Below are 15,966 nucleotides of genomic sequence, written 5' to 3'. Positions count from 1 at the left end.
AGAGTACTGGAGTGGGGTGCCATTGCCTTAGAAGCAAATCTCTCACAGCGTAGGTGCATGAGAACACAGGCTCAGCTGGGGATATGGAATCATACACTGATGAGAAGACTTACTGTGCTAGACAGTATACACTTGTTTATTTCTCAGTCGTCTCCACTAGATTGTGAGTATGCTATTGCCAGGGATTTGATATCCTTAGCATTAGCATATATACAATATTGGATATTTGTGTATTCGGTTAGCAAATAGGCCAACTTTGAGCCACTGGATTTTTCATTTACAGATTCAAGGCTGTATTACCTCAAGTCACATCAGTGGTTAAAAACTATAACCAAACAGCCCATTTGGTTTGTTTGTTTTAAAATTTTTTAATTATGAAAGTATAATAACACATTTACAGGAGACTCAGAAAGTACAGAACAAAGTTACAAAGGTTCCACTATATAATCTGTTGCTTTTTATATGCAAAAAGCAACTAGTTAAGTCCGATTTCTTTCACTGGATTGACTAAATTTAGTAATTTAGTAGTAATTTAGCAGAAACCCTTTCTTACAAGGGTGATACCAGGTCAGTGTTGCGTGCAGTTAAAGGTTTAGAGGTTCTGATGCTTTCTTTTTGGCCTTTTATGAGAATTGTTTTCTTTTTTTCAAATCACAAAATGTTCACTTTCTAAAAAAAAGCTTGTTTGGTGTTTAAGGAGAAATATCACTATTTTTCTGTGATTTTTTTTTTGTTTGTTTGTTCATTCACTCAATAAAATTCTGAGTGACTGCTGTCTCTGAAACTCTTCTGGGCCCATCAACAAAAAATTTCACATTTAGAGTTTACACTTTGGTAGGAGGAGACATGCAAATCATGTGTAGGGTGTTAATTGAAATACTATAAGGAAAAAATGCAACACACCCTTTAGGCTTAAAAAGAAAAAAATAAGTAGGTTTAAGAAGATGAAGTGTAGAGAAAATTGTGCATTTGTAGAGAGGACAGTCTGACTTCTCTGAGGAAATAACGTTTGATCTAAGATCTGAATGAAGTCAAGATGGGAGCTGTTTGAGGATAGTAAGAACGTTCCAGGAAGAACAGTAAGTGCAAAAGTCAAGGGTTGAGGGATTGGCACATAATTAATTTCTAATGTATGTAAATAGCAAGCTTTAATTGTTTCCTTTTTATTACTTAATGTTCATATCTAATACAAGTATAAACATACATACACTTATATATGTCTAATATATGCATAACATATAATAACATATAAATATTTAAATTACCTAAGTAATACAATTTTATTTCAAATAAGGAGGACACCAGGAGAGTAATTACCACATTACCTTCCTGAATTCCTCAGTTTTCAACAATTTGAATGTAATGATAGGGAGAAAACTCCAGTGGTTGAAAATCCTTGACTCAATTGTGGAAACATACACAAGTCATTTTTTATCTGTTTATCCTTTTGTCTCTCTGTTCAATTATCAACTTCTCTCCCGCCAGAGAAAAGAGATTTTTGAAATTATAAACAATGCAACATATAAGAATTAGGATGGACTGAGGGTGAAATAACCTGTGAAGACAGTGTACTAAGCCATCTGACTCTAAACAATGCTTAAGGGCTCTGGGTACAAATGTTAAGATCCCTTAAGCTCTTGAGAGACATTTGTTTACCTCACATATATGAGAGCTGGCTTTTTCCCATTCCTTTAATTTAGTCAAAGCCATCTCCTGAACAATACTTGGTTACCCTCATTCATGTAATTTATGCAATTTTAAAGAATTTAGGATGAATTTACTTTTAAAATGCTTTCTAATTTAGATGTCTCACTAATCTAATTCAGCCTTTTCTAGGTAAGAAGGATCAATGTGATTTTGCAATGCTCATATTAACAAAATTTCAGGAAATATATTATTTGTAATTTATGTAAATAAAATTTACATCATTATGAAAAACGTACTGGACAGAGTTTTCTCAAAACGAGAGGGTATAATTAAGATTCAGTTCAGTTCAGTCGCTCAGTCGTGTCTGACTCTTTGTGACCCCACGAATCTCAGCACACCAGGCCTCCCTGTCCATCACCAACTCCCGGAGTTCACTCAGACTCACGTCCATTGAGTCAGTGATGCCATCCAGCCGTCTCATCCTCTGTTGTCCCCTTCTCCTCTTGCCCCCAATCCCTCCCAGCATCAGAGACTTTTCCAATGAGTCAACTCTTCGCATGAGGTGGCCAAAGTACTGGAGTTTCAGCTTTAGCATCATTCCTTCCAAAGAAATCCCAGGGCTGATCTCCTTCAGAATGGACTGGTTGGATCTCCTTGCAGTCCAAGGGACTCTCAAGAGTCTTTTCCAACACCACAATTCAAAGGCATCAATTCTTCGGCGCTCAGCCTTCTTCACAGTCCAACTCTCACATCCATACATGACCACAGGAAAAACCATAGCCTTGACTAGATGGACCTTTTTTGGCAAAGTAATGTCTCTGCTTAGATAGTTTAATTTAAAATATATACACAAAAACCTTGTAGTGTCCCAGGATACCTCAGAAAGGAAGGTTAGCATCTTTCAATGAAGTTAAAACAATGGAACAAAGAGAGACTAAAGTTACTGTCTCTAGGAACAGGAACCACAGACAGAGGCAACTTGGAAACTTTTTTTGAAATTCTTCAATTAAAAAAATGTTTTACTAGATTATATTTCAGAGCAAAATTGAATGGAGTGTATAGAAGTTGCCAACATATGCTCTATCTCCATGTGCGTAGCCTCTCCCACTACCAACATCCTCCAGCTGAGTGGTACATTTGCTACAACTGTACCTGTACTGACACATCATTATGAACCATAGTTCAGAGTTTACATTAAGGCTTACTCTTGATGTTGTACATTCTATGGGTTTGGACAATTGTTTAATGTATGACATATATTCATCATTATAGCACCATGTAGAAGAGTTTCATTGCCTTAAAACTCCTCTGTGTCCTGCCTGTCCAGCCCTCCCACCCCCTTAAACCCTGACGACCCCTGATCTTTGACTGTCACCGTAACTTCCCAGAATGTCATGTGGTTGGAATCACACAGCGATTCTATTCTCTATTCTCTTAGTGATAATGCATTTTAGCTTCCTTCATGTCTTTTCATGGACCAATAGTTCTATATCACTGTTAATTTGAAACTGAAATAAAAAATCAAAATAACACTGATTTATAATCTAGCTGTTTTCAAATGATCCATTCCACGTGACATAATTCTGGATTAATCTGAGACATTTTTATTCAGTAACTCATCATCAATATTTATTGAGCATCTCTATGTGTCAGGCACTATGCTAGGTACTAGTATATATAGGGCAGTAAAAGAGATAGACAAAATATTTGTCTTAATGGAACTTACATTCCAGTTGGAAGCTCAGACAATAAATAAGTAAGCAATATAGAATAACAAATACTCATTGAGTTTTTCTCTTTTTCCTTCCTTTCATTTCTTTCTTTTTTCCTTCATCTCTTCAACATTTTCATTATTTTTCAAGCATTGGTAAGGAGATAAAAGTCTATAATTTATCATCTGACCCTGCTATAGACTCTGTGAGACCTCTGACAACTCACTTTTCTCCCTAGGCATTTTCCCTGGCCTGTAAAATAAGAACGGCAATCCCTGCTTACTACTTAGATGGGAGGAACAAACAGAAGTTGTTAACTTTGCTTTAAAAGCACAGTAATACCTTCAATTTGCCAGCCAGAGTTGTGAAATTAAAATGCCTTTGGATTTCTTATTAATTTAAACTTCATATTTATATACACACAATTCAGTTCAATCTTCTTAAAAATAAACACATAAATGTGGCAGCAATCACTGTTTTTTCCTCCTCATGGCCTAGTCTGCTGTGCAATGCAGAACAAGATGCTGTCTTTATGTTTCATCTCAGCAATGCACAGTGGAGAGAGAAAATCATACCCTAGAGTGCCCTTAATTACCTCTGCAATTCATGTGAATAACTGGATCTTTTTGAGGCTTGTGAAAATGACATAATAAAAGAAAATACAAATGTAAAACACAGCTCATTTCAAACCTGTAAGGCGGGTTTGGAAACTTTAAAAACAGAGTTGCATAATGTATTTGTTGGTGAATCTGTCTTCATTTTGTTTCTAAAATAGCTGGAGAAATGATTCATGAGAAAGATCAACTGTTGAGTGGATTTTCAAAGCTGGAAACTTCTTTGATTTTGTTTATATGAAGCAAAATTCCTTCTGAAAATTTTATTTACTGTAAAGTTATATGTATTTATATAAATATATATTGCTGTTGTTGTTCAGTCACTCAGTCACGTCCAACTATCTTCGACCCCATGGACTGCAGCATGCCAGGCTTCCCTGTCCCTCACTAACTCCCAGAGTTTGCTTATATCAACACAAGAGAAGACTCTATACATGGACATCACCAGATGGTCAACACCGAAATCAGACTGATTATATTCTTTGCAGCCAAAGATGGAGAAGCTCTATACAGTCAGCAAAAACAAGACCAGGAGCTGACTGTGGCTCAGATCATGAACTCCTTATTGCCAAATTCAGACTGAAATTGAAGAAAGTAGGGAAAACCACTAGACCATTCAGGTATGACTCAAATCAAATCCCTTATGATTATACAGTGGAAGTGAGAAATAGATTTAAGGGCCTAGATCTGATAGAGTGCCTGATGAACTATGGAATGAGGTTCGTGACATTGTACAGGAGACAGGGATCAAGACCATCCCCATAGAAAAGAAATGCAAAAAAGCAAAATGGCTGTCTGGGGAGGCCTTACAAATAGCTGTGAAAAGAAGAGAAGCGAAAAGCAAAGGAGAAAAGGAAAGATATAAACATCTGAATGCAGAGTTCCAAAGTATAGCAAGAAGAGATAAGAAAGCCTTCTTCAGTGGTCAATGCAAAGAAATAGAGGAAAACAACAGAATGGGAAAGACTAGAGATCTCTTCAAGAAAATCAGAGATACCAAAGGAATATTTCATGCAAAGATGGGCTCGATAAAGGACAGAAATAGTATGGACTTAACAGAAGCAGAAGATATTAAGAAGAGATGGCAAGAATACACAGAAGAACCGTACAAAAAAGATCTTCACAACCCAGATAATCACGATGGTGTCATCACTGACCTAGAGCCAGACATCCTGGGATGTGAAGTCAAGTGGGCCTTAGAAAGCATCACCACGAACAAAGCTAGTGGAGGTGATGGAATTCCAGTTGAGCTATTCCAAATCCTGAAAGATGATGCTGTGAAAGTGCTGCACTCAATATGCCAGCAAATTGGGAAAACTCAGCAGTGGCCACAGGACTGGAAAAGGTCAGTTTTCATTCCAATTCCAAAGAAAGGCAATGCCAAAGAATGCTCAAACTACCGCACAATTGCACTCATCTCACAGGCTAGTAAAATAATGCTCAAAATTCTCCAAGCCAGGCTTCAGCAATACGTGAACCGTGAACTTCCAGATGTTCAAGCTGGTTTTAGAAAAGGCAGAGGAACCAGAGATCAAATTGCCAACATCCGCTGGATCATGGAAAAAGCAAGAGAGTTCCAGAAAAACATCTATTTCTGCTTTATTGACTATGCCAAAGCCTTTGACTGTGTGGATCACAATAAACTGTGGAAAATTCTGAAAGAGATGGGAATACCAGACCACCTGATCTGCTTCTTGAGAAATTTGTATGCAGGTCAGGAAGCAACAGTTAGAACTGGACATGGAACAACAGACTGGTTCCAAATAGGAAAAGGAGTTCGTCAAGGCTGTATATTGTCACCCTGTTTATTTAACTTATATGCAGAGTACATCATGAGAAATGCTGGACTGGAAGAAACACAAGCTGGAATCAAGATTGCCGGGAGAAATATCAATCACCTCAGATATGCAGATGACACCACCCTCATGGCAGAAAGTGAAAGGGAACTAAAAGGCCTCTTGATGAAAGTGAAAGTGGAGAGTGAAAAAGTTGGCTTAAAGCTCAACATTCAGAAAACGAAGATCATGGCATCCGGTCACATCACTTCATGGGGAATAGATGGGGAAACAGTGGAAACAGTGTCAGACTTGATTTTTTTGGGCTCCAAAATCACTGCAGGTGGTGACTGCAGCCATGAAATTAAAAGACGCTTACTCCTTGGAAGGAAAGTTATGACCAACCTAGATAGCATATTCAAAAGCAGAGACATTACTTTGCCAACAAAGGTCCATCTAGTCAAGGCTATGGTTTTTCCTGTGGTCATGTATGGATGTGAGAGTTGGACTGTGAAAAAGGCTGAGCACCGAAGAATTGATGCTTTTGAACTGTGGTGTTGGAGAAGACTCTTGAGAGTCCGTTGGACTGCAGGGAGATCCAACCAGTCCATTCTGAAGGAGATCAGCCCTGGGATTTCTTTGGAAGGAATGATGCTAAAGCTGAAATTCCAGTACTTTGGTCACCTCATGCAAAGAGTTGACTCATTGGAAAAGTCTCTGATGCTGGGAGGGATTGGGGGCAGGAGGAGAAGGGGACAACAGAGGATGAGATGGCTGGATGGCATCACTGACTCGATGGACGTGAGTCTGAGTGAACTCCGGGAGTTGGTGATGGACAGGGAGGCCTGGTGTGCTGCAATTCATGGGGTCAAAAAGAGTTGGATATGACTGAGCGACTGATCTGATCTGATATATGTACATATATATAACTTATATATAAATATATATAAAAAAGTCATTTTTGTTGTTCCTCATTTAAAAATTTCATTCTGAATACTCAGATTTTGCTCACATATTACTTTACAGATGTGTAATCCTTCAGCTGGACAGAGATTACTCTCCTTCAGGAGAAGGCAGTCTTACTGAAGGCTAGTGTAGCTTCTCTGCATTTCTGATGCCTCTCAAGATCTTCCAGCCTTGTTGAGTTAAGCGACCCACCAGTCACTCGGCAAACGTGTGACTGCATTTGTACCCTATGCCCCGCCTTCCTGGTGCTCTCCCCACCACTGGACAAGCAAGGTTCTATGAAGATGTAGGAGAGGCCCAGCCAGGCTTTGCAGTTGAAGTCCTAAACTGGAAGAATAGAGGTAGTAATGGAAGAAGATTATTTTGGGGGACCCAGGACCCAAGAAGGCAAGTAATGAAGTGCTAGTGGTGGAAAGGACCTGAGAGGTCCAGAGAGTGGGGGAGTCTTGCCTTAGGCCACAGATTGAGTCCCTTGGATCAGTCCCATGATGCCTACTTCAGAGCTCCTCTCACTGGGCCTACCATTCTCAGGGCAGAGCTCTTCTTATGCATTCCCGATGCTGGGCCAGGGAGCCCGAGCCTGCCATGGTGCATGGTATCCAAAGCCAACATCTCAGACGGGCCAATCCTTGCCACCCAGAGCAACAATTCAAGGCCATATCATCCTGCTTTCATGCTCAGCATGTTACTTGTTGCTTTCTGATATCTTAACTTATTTACTTATTTCTTTGCTATTAGTCTTCAGCATAAGAATATAAACTCCATGGTACAAGGGAACTTACCTGTCTTTCTCAAGGCTGCAGTGCCAATTCCTAGAAGAATGTCTGTTTGTTTACAGTAGGGGCTTGACTACTAATTATTGAATAAATAAATGAAGGCCCAGGGACTTCCCTGGTGGTCCAGTGGCTAAGACTTCATGCTTTCAGTGCACAAAGTGGGGGGTCTGGGTTGGAGTCCTGGTAGGAAAACTAGATCCCACATGCCGCAACTAAGACCTGATGCAGCCAAATAAATAGTAAAAAGTAAAACAAATAAATATTTATAAATAAATAAACAAAGATCTATTTTTATCTCTGTGACTCCAGAATCACTTTAGTTTAGTTTCTGATTGATACTTAATCATCGGTGGTTTGGAACATCACAGCTCTTAGCTTTTCCTGGTATGCATTTATTGACCTATAAACATAGACATGGGATGATTCTTTAAGGGATTCTCTGTTGGCCTTTTGTAATGTAAGGAACCCTTCCCTCCCATGGAGACTACCTGTCCAACCTCAATACAGAGAACAAACAGATCTTATGCATTTAGAAAAACAATTCTGATGGTAGTGAAGCCAGTTAGGAGGAAGGTGTTATAAACAGGAGGTAAGAATCTAACAATGACATTCGAAGGATGATGAAGAAATGAATTCAGATGCCCTATCAGAGGATGACAGGCTTCCCTGGTGGATCTCATATGGTAAAGAAACTGCCTGCAATGTGGGAGATGTGGGTTTGATCCCTGGGTTGGGAAGATCCTCTGGAGAAGAAAATGGCAACTCACTCCAGTATTCTTACCTGGAGAATTCCAATTCCTTGGACAGAGGAGCCTGGCAGGCTATAGTCCATGGGGTTGCAAAGAGTCAGACACGACTAAGTGATCAACATTTTCACTTTTGAAGACAACAGTCTTCACAGTAAATTTCACATAGAGGGTGAGAGAAAGGGAGCAGTCAGGATGGACTCAATATTCTAGCTTGTCTGATGAGATGAATGCTTGCTATTAACTGATATGCATGACACAGAGTAGGTTGGGTTGTTCTGAAAAAAGAATGGTGAAAATGAGATAGTTGGGCCTTGGATATTTTTATGTTGAGGTGGGAATGAGCTGTTCAAAAAGGGGTTTCCAATAAATATTTGAGACTCGAATCTATAGCTTAGGAGAAAGGGAGACTAGAAATGTACAGTTCAGATTTGTCTACATGTGATAGATCAAGCCAGCCTTAGAGGTAGATGAGAATAAAACAAAAAAGTATGAATGAATAAGATGGTAGACCAAGGATATAACACTTGAAGAGGCAATAGGCACAGTAGGGAAAAACTGGGACTTTGGACACATTACTCAAGCATTCTGTGCTCAGTTCCTCCATCTGTAAAATGGGTTGTTTAATAGAACAAAATGGTATTTAGTACAGTGCCTGGAACATAATACAGATTATATAATTATTTCCTATTTTGGGGGATAAGCATATTCCAGGTAGTACTAGTGGTAAAGAACCTGCCTGTCAATTCAGGAGACGTAAGAGACCCAAAGTTTCGATTCATGTGCTGGGAAGACCCCCTGGAGAAGGAAATTGCAACCTGCTCCAGTATTCTTGCCTGGAAGATCCCATGGACAGAAGAGCCTGGCGGGGTACAGTCCATGGGATCACAAAGTCGGACACGACTGAAGCAACTTAGCACACAGCACTATTTAAGGTAATATAGAAAAAGAGAAGGCAGTTAAGAGTTCTGGGAAAGAGAAATCTGAGTCAGAAGAGAACAAGAGAGAGCAGCACTATAAAAGTAGAGAGTTTCAACGAGGGGGAGTCAACTGTGAAAAACGTTATAGTAAGTTCCCGTAAGTGGGGATTCCTGAGAGGCCTTTGTCTCTGTTGGTTAGAGTCACTTGCGTTCTTAGAAAGGGAGAACGACTGCAGCAGAAGTCTTACTGCTAGGATTTTGATTTTGATTTTAGAGATAGCAAGTTGGACACTTTCACTTCCTTCCTCTCCTGACACTTCATTGACATTATAGTAACGGGATATTTTTTTCTCTCTCATAAACAAAGAGAAAGAAATGACAAGCGATGACAATAACAGAATTCTGGAAACTGAAAACCAGAGAATGGATGCTAATTTACTTAGTACAATTGAGAAAACTGAAAACTAAGCCACAGGGGAAACCCCAAAAGAAGTTGAGTTGTGGTATAGAACTCCAGAAAAACCCAGAATTGGGGATTTTAGGTATCTCTGAAAGTGGGGTTGAAAGTTAAGATGAAAACAGAAAATTCTGCTTTAGAAGCAATTCAGTTCAGTTCAGTTGCTCAGTCATGTCCCACTCTTTGCAACCCCATGGACTGCAGCACGCCAGGCCTCCCTGTCCATCACCAACTCCTGGAGCTTGCTCAAACTTATGTCCATCAAGTCGGTGATGCCATCCAACCATCTCATCCTCTATTGTCCTTTCTCCTCCTGCTTTCAATCTTTCCCAGCATCAGGGTCTTTTACAATGAGTTGGTTCTTTGCATCAGGTGACCAAAATATTGGAGTTTCAGCTTCAGCATCAGTCCTTCCAGTGAGTATTCAGGACTGATTTCCTTTAGGATGGACTGGTTGCATCTCCTTGCAGTTCAATGGACTCTCAAGAGTCTGCTCCAACACCGCAGTTCAAAAGCATCAATTCTTCAGTGCTCAGCTCTCAAATCCATAAATGACTACTGGGAAAACCTTAGCTTTCACTAGACCTTTGTTGGCAAAGTAATGTCTCTGCTTTTTAGCATGCTTTTCTTCCAAGGAGCAAGCATCTTTTAATTTCATGGCTGCAATCACCATCTTCAGTGATTTTGGAGCCTCCCAAAATAAAATATCTCATTGTTTCCATTGTTTCCCTATCTATTTGCCATGAAGTGATGGGACCAGATGCCATGATCTTCGTTTTCTGAATGTTGAGTTTTAAGCCAACTTTTCCACTCTCCTCTTTCACTTTCAATCAAAAGGCTTTTTAGTTCTTCTTCGCTTTCTGCCATAAGGGTGGTGTCATCTGCATACTGAGGTTATTGATATTTCTCCCTGCAATCTTGATTTCAGCTTGTGCTTCATCCAGTTCAGCATTTCACATGATGTACTCTGCATATAAGTTAAATAAGCAGGGTGACAATATACAGCCTTGACGTACTCCTTTCCCAATTTGGACCCAGTCTGTTGTTTCATGTCCAGTTCTAACTGTTGCTTCTTGACCTGCATACAGATTTATCAGAAGGCAGGTCAGATAGTCTGGTATTCCCATCTCTTTCAGAATTTTCCACAGTTTACTGTGATCCACACAGCCAAAGGCTTTGGCATAGTCAGTAAAGCAGAGTAGATGATTTTATGGAACACTCTTGCTTTTTCAATAATCCAACAGATGTTGGCAATCTGGTTTCTGGTTCCCTTGCCTTTTCTAAATCCAGCTTGAACATCTGGAAGTTCATGGTTCATGTACTATTGAAGCCTGCTTTGGAGAATTTTGAACATTACTTTTTGAGCATGTGAGATGAGTGCAATTGTGCGGTAGTTTGAACATTCTTTGGCATTGACTTTCTTTGGGACTGGAATGACACCTGACCTTTTCCAGAAGCAGTTAGACTCTTATAAATCAACTATATAAATATATATTATATATATATATAGATATATATCTATATCTATATCTATATATATATATATATAGACCCTAATTGGATCCCTGGGTCGGGAAGATCCCCTGGAGAAGGAAATGGCAACTCAATCCAGTATTCTTGCCTAGAGAATCCCATGAACAGGGGAGCCTGGCAGGCTACAGTCCATGAGGTTAAAAGAGTCACACACAACTCAGTGACTAAACCAATTAGCAAACGCATAACTAATATATAAAAATTAAAAGCTGAAAAGAAACTTAAGGAAAAAAGAAGCGTTTATCATCACCACATCACCTCTCACTGCCTCACCATGACTTTCCCTAACCCTGCATAGCCAGAAGGACTGTCTCTTCACTCTTGGGGCAGAAACTGTGGGGTATTTTATTGAAGTCTAGTTGATTTATAATGTTGCATTAGTTTCAGATGTACAGCAAAGTTATTGTCATTCATATACATGTATTCATTCATTTTCAGCTCATTTGCTCATATAGGTCATCAGACGATGGCATAGAGGTTTCTCTGCTCTAGAGTAGATCCTTGTTATTACCGAATGACCTTGACCAAGGAACACCACAGTACAAATGGATGGATTAAGTGGAAGTCTCTGTTGAACAGTGAGATAAGAGATTCTCTCTCTGTTTTTCCAGGATGCTGCAACCAAGTTTATGTATTCTAGGAAAGAGGGTGAAAGACTTTTTCCTCTCGATAAATATGTACCCCAGGAGAAAAAAGCCTAAAGCTACTGACAGGGGTCTCCCAGTGAAATGGCTCAGCCAGGTTATCTTCCAGTGCTGTCCACCACTTAGCAAGCTCAGCTCATCCACACAGTGCCCTCATGGTCTTTGTATGTGTCTAAAATCTTAACAAGGACAAATGGTACCCTGGGCATTTCTATTTCTCTTCTCTTTCCATGTAGTGTCTGCAATATGGTGTGAATGCTAAGAGCAAGAAATAGCAAGCACCAGGAGGAAGCCATATTCTTGTTATGACCTAGCCTTGGAAGTCCCTCAGCATCATTTGTACCTCATTCTGGTTAAAAAGGGCCACCAGGTTCAGTTGGAGGCAACAGAGACTGCACGCTTGGTGGGGAGGTATAAATTGTTCCATTGTGGGAAGGCCTTGTGGGGTGGGACAGGACAAAGCAATAAACACAGCAGACACACAAGGATAGGGAGTGAGGATGGGGTCACAATTCTTAGTGACATTGGATGCTAGAAGATAATGCAACAGTGCCTTAAACATTATCAAACAAAACAGCTTTTGACGTGGAATTTTATACTCAGACAAGCTCTGACTAAAGAGTTAAGACAGAATATTTGTGTATATTCAACTTCTCAAGGATTTTATCTTCCATATACTTTTAACCAGGAAACTCCTGGCAGCTGTGCTCCATCAATATGAAGGCATAAAGAATGAAGCAGAGCCAGGAATTGAGGCCCCAAATAGGAGAGAAGTGGAGGACAACCCAGGACAATAACCATGCAGCAGTTGAGGCTAGAGAGAAGAATAGGGGACTCAGGAGTGATGTCCCCATTAATCTGCTATATTTTCTCAGGTGTTTGAACGCCCTGAGAGTAAGGGATCAGATCAGATCAGTCGCTCAGTCGTGTCTGACTCTTTGCGACCCCATGAATCACAGCACACCAGGCCTCCCTGTCCATCACCAACTCCCGGAGTTCACTCAGACTCACATCCATCGAGTCAGTGATGCCATCCAGCCATCTCATCCTCTGTCGACCCCTTCTCCTCCTGCCCCCAATCCCTCCCAGCATCAGAGTCTTTTCCAATGAGTCAACTCTTTGCATGAGGTGGCCAAAGTACTGGAGTTTCAGCTTTAGCATCATTCCTTCCAAAGAAATCCCAGGGCTGAGCTCCTTCAGAATGGACTGGTTGGATCTCCTTGCAGTCCAACGGACTCTCAAGAGTCTTCTCCAACACCACACTTCAAAAGCATCAATTCTTCGGTGCTCAGCCTTCTTCACAGTTCAACTCTCACATCCATACATGACCACAGAAAAAACCATAGCCTTGACTAGATGGACCTTTGTTGGCAAAGTAATGTCTCTGCTTTTGAATACGCTATCTAGGTTGGTCATAACTTTCCTTCCAAGGAGTAAGCGTCTTTTAATTTCATGGCTGCAGTCACCATCTGCAGTGATTTTGGAGCCCAGAAAAATAAAGTCTGACACTGTTTCCACTGTTTCCCCATCTATTCCCCATGAAGTGATGGGACCAGATGCCATGATCTTCGTTTTCTGAATGTTGAGCTTTAAGCCAGCTTTTTCACTCTCCTCTTTCACTTTCATCAAGAGGCTTTTTAGTTCCCTTTCACTTTCTGCCATAAGGGTGGTGTCATCTGCATATCTGAGGTGATTGATATTTCTCCCGGCAATCTTGATTCCAGCTAGTGTTTCTTCCAGCCCAGCATTCCTCATGATGTACTCTGCATATAGGTTAAATAAACAGGGTGAGGGAATGAATTAGTAATAAGCATATAGGAAACTGAACAAAGAAAATGACAATATTCAAGCCTAGGGAAAACCAAAAGGTATACTTGAAGGTAAACATATCATAGTACATACATGACTAAGCTGTGAGTAAAATCTGCATAGTAGCAATAATATAAAAATTAATATTTGATCTGTGTTTTGGGGACAGGAAACTGGAAAGGAGTTGAGGGAGCAGCGTGTTTGAGAGCTAAATCCTAATATTCAAAGGATAAAGTCAACACACAATTATTAAAATAGAAAAAAAAATCCAAAAATCAACATAGGTACATTATTAGAAAACATGGAAGCAAATTGTTTGTTATTTAGTTGCTAAGTCATGTCTGACTCTTTGCAGTCCCATAGACTAGCCCCCCCAGGCTCCTCTGTCCATAGGATTTCCAGGCCAGAATAGTGCAGTGGGTTGTGATTCCCTTCTCCAGGGGGTCTTCCCGACCTAGAGACAGAATCCTTGTCTCCTGTATCTCCTGCACTGGCCGGTGGATTCGTTACCACTGACGCCACCAGGGGAGGGCATGGAAGCAAATATACAAAGGAAAAGTGAAAGAGGTAAAAGCAGTTATCACTGAGGAGAAAGAATGGGGAGGGGGGAGTATTATTTCATGCATTAATAACTTTTTTTTGGTCTGTTTCTGTTTTTTTTTTGCGGGGGGATGGGGAAGGCTGGTCCACGCCTCACGCAGGATCTTCCTGGACCAGGGATTGAACCAATACCACCTGAAGTGGAAACACAACGTCTTAACTGTTGGACCACCAAGGAAGTCCTTAAATTAACAACTTTTATAGAAATATTTCATTTGAAAATTACGTACACATCTTGATTAAAATAAAAATTACTGTCTAAAAAATCATGAATGAAAATTTCTGTCAAAGCATGAAGGTTTGTACGTGTTTTCTCCCTTTTTCAATGCTACCAGATGCAGTAAAATAAACTTATTAGGACAAAGAGAATGGAAGAAGAAACAAGAGCAAGGCAGGAGCTTACAAAATAGCAGGCCCTCATTGACAAAAAGAGCACAAAATCAGATTTGAAAATGAATAGAATAAAAGACATCACAACAAACTGCTAATTTAAAAAAGCCAGCAGACATCATGACATCAAAAAAATAACAGTGTTTTTATTAACTGCCTTAGGCATTTTTTGATGCTTTTTTTTTTTTTTTTCACATCTTTGGCTATATTGCCTCCCATCTACTCTTCGTGTGATAAAATGTTAAATCTATCATTAGAATAGAAAGACAATTTAGTCTTCCCTCTAGCATACTGCTCAAAGAAAGTTTTTAAATTGATGAGTTAGAAGAACTTCTTTTAGCTTCGACATTAATATTGGTAGTGTCATATAAGCTTTTAGGACTGTTGCCAAATTTAGGAAAGTAGTTGCCTATTTTTTTGTACATAAACTGTAGGACTTTAAAACAGTTCAAGTTTTCTTGTGTTTTGACTAATTGCCAATGTACTTAGATGGAGATGATCATGAACCATTTGCTATTAGTATTTTTATGTCACAGTAACATATCTTGAACTTTATAACATTTTTGTCCATGTCAGTTGTTTTGTGTGTCAAGTCAGCAGGAAACTTATCTTTTTCTAGTTTTTATGATTATTTACCCTTCATTTTATGGATTATCAACAATCCAAAAACATATTCATTGCTTCTATTCAAAACATGTATCTTCTTCTTAATAACATATTATGGTCTTGGTGTGATCTGATACTACTTTTTTCTCAGCATCAGAAAAATTTCTGTTTATTTAATTGCCCATTTTATTGTTTTTGTTCCATATTCTACTAAGTTTTAATATGAATTTTCTCTCAATAAATAAATGTATAGGTGATAGGATAAAGTATCTTTTATATGTGCCCAAGTGAGGACTTTGTAATTTCTCATATATTTTATTGATATAGTGCTAAACTTATTTCCAAATTGCAATAGTTATTTATACCCTGCAAATACTGGACATATACACAAATTCCAGTCAATCTTTTTTGGGTGAATTCCATCAAAAGCAGAAAAAAAGTATATGATGTGTTTAATAATTATATATACTAAATCATCAAGTATATTCTGGAAAGAAGAGAACTTCTGTTTTCATGAGGGATCAGTGAGAATCAAATGCTCCGGTTACCTGTTACATGTGACATCTTGGAAAGTATTTCCCCAGACTAGCTTCTAGCTTACAGTCATGTGACACTGGCCTTGCATTTTATATCACGACAGCATGAGTAGCCATTGAGGACAGTAGAAATTCTGAAAATCAGTTCTACACTTGGGTAGCTAGTAATAACTTGGAAGTAACTGTGATCTTGTTCAAATGCATGCCTGCTAAGTCACTTTGCTCATGTCTGACT

Source organism: Bos javanicus, chromosome 3, assembly GCF_032452875.1.
Source record: "Bos javanicus breed banteng chromosome 3, ARS-OSU_banteng_1.0, whole genome shotgun sequence".
Classification (NCBI taxonomy): domain Eukaryota; kingdom Metazoa; phylum Chordata; class Mammalia; order Artiodactyla; family Bovidae; genus Bos; species Bos javanicus.
Note: the sequence above shows the minus strand (reverse complement) of the source record.